The sequence below is a fragment of the Spermophilus citellus genome (assembly GCF_964194105.1).
Source record: "Spermophilus citellus genome assembly, chromosome: 5".
In the NCBI taxonomy this organism is placed as follows: domain Eukaryota; kingdom Metazoa; phylum Chordata; class Mammalia; order Rodentia; family Sciuridae; genus Spermophilus; species Spermophilus citellus.
In genome coordinates this window covers 22,185,731-22,187,505 of record NC_138186.1, presented here as the reverse complement: position 1 = coordinate 22,187,505, position 1,775 = coordinate 22,185,731, and the positions used below count along the sequence as shown (strand labels likewise).

Here is a 1,775-nt window from a genome sequence, read left to right as displayed (position 1 = left end):
GTAGGAGAGGCATGGCTAGAGAAGGTATGTTATTGGGGGCCATCCCTGAGAGGATTCATCTTCCTTTTCCTTCTTCTCCCTCTGTTTCATTTATGCCACAAGGGAAGCAGTCTCCCTCTACTATGTCCTTCCCCCATGATTCCCTGCCTCACCATGGGCCTATTTTTGATGGTTTATGGATTGAAATCTCTGAAACTATGAGCACCAAATAAGCTTTCCTTCCTCTAAATTGTACATGTCAATTATATTGGTCACAGCAATGAAAAATCTGACTAAAACAACTATTCAATATATGATATAACTAATGTTGTTAGTTTTTAAATTACTTAACAAAATTTTCTCAGAGCATAGCAACCAGAGTAGAATTATTTTAATATAATCTCACAATAAAGAGGTGATGTTGGTGAACATTGGCTAAATATCATCCCATTTACCATAGATTATAAAGAATATAAGAAATATCACATGCTTTTCAAGAAGAACCTGTTACATGAGATAGGATTATGAGAATTAGACCTAGGTGTCATATGTCATATGTCATATGTCATATGTCCCTACTCTAATTGTTAAATAATTTAATTTGATGTCTACCAAGTATCACTAGCATCTGAAAATGCCCCTCATAAGTTTGTTTAATGCTCCCTTCACATCCTTATTCCTCAGTGTGTAGATGAAGGGGTTGATTGTAGGAATCATCACTCCATAGAACAGAGCCATGAACTTGGGTTGATCCCTCGAGATGGAAGAGTGGGGGTTGAATGTACATGCTAATGCCTGGGCCATAAAATAAGAAAACTACAATGAGATGAGAGGAGCATGTCCCAAAAGCCTTTTTCCTTCCTTCAGAAGATTTAATCTTAAATATGGCACGTCCTATACTCACATAGGAGACAAGAATTAAGCACAGAGGAACAGCTATTAAAAAAGAGCATACCAGAGAGAATGTAAACTCATTAGCCTCCTTTTCCCCACAGGCAGTCTTTATCAGAACTGGGATCTCACAAAACAAGTGATCCAGTTTATTGATGCCACACAGTGGCAACTGTAATGTTAGAGTGACCTCAAAGACACTATAAGTAATTCCACTCATCCACATAATGGACAGTAACAGGATACAGACGCACTGATTCATGATAAGAGTGTAGTGCAGAGGCCTGCAGATGGCCACATAGCGATCAACAGCCATGAGAGCCAGGAAAAGACATTCTGTGCTTCCCATTGTACTGAAAAGAAACAACTGAACTGCACACCCCACATAGCTGATGGTCTTCTTAGAGCTACCCAGGTTAAACAGCATCTGAGGCACAATGCTTGTGGTGTAACACATGTCCAAGAAGGAGAGGTTGGTGAGGAAGAAATACATGGGTCTATGAAGACAGGGGTCTAATTGGGACACCAGAATGATGGCTATGTTTCCCATCATGGCCATCGGGTATGTTATGAGAAGAATAACAAACAGAGGAAGCTCTAGCCAAGGGCAGTCAGCAAAGCCCAGTAGGATGAACTCTTCTGGGTGGCTTTCATTAATGAGTGCCATTCTCTTCAATTTGCTTCCCCTGTATCAAGAAAGTGTCAAAAAGAGAGTCATGAAGTGATGAAACATAGTTCAATATTGGCAATCCACTCACATATGATGGCATGCAGTTACATATGGGGCAAATAATATAAATGATGTTACACCAGGTGACCCAATTACCTTTTACATAAGTACAAATTAAAGGCAGTTACTTTCAAAGTGTAAAGTTACCTTTCTAAAACTAAAATTCCTCCTATAT

General features: G+C 39.3%; 1 pseudogene across 1 annotated transcript; it reads right to left on the bottom strand.

Annotated features, from left to right (window-relative positions):
* Positions 1-600: 600 nt before the first annotated feature.
* On the bottom strand, positions 601-1,537 carry LOC308649284 (olfactory receptor 2B11-like; annotated as a pseudogene). Its single transcript has one exon. The product of its transcript is annotated as an olfactory receptor 2B11-like (transcript).
* Between the last annotated feature and the right edge of the window lie 238 nt (positions 1,538-1,775).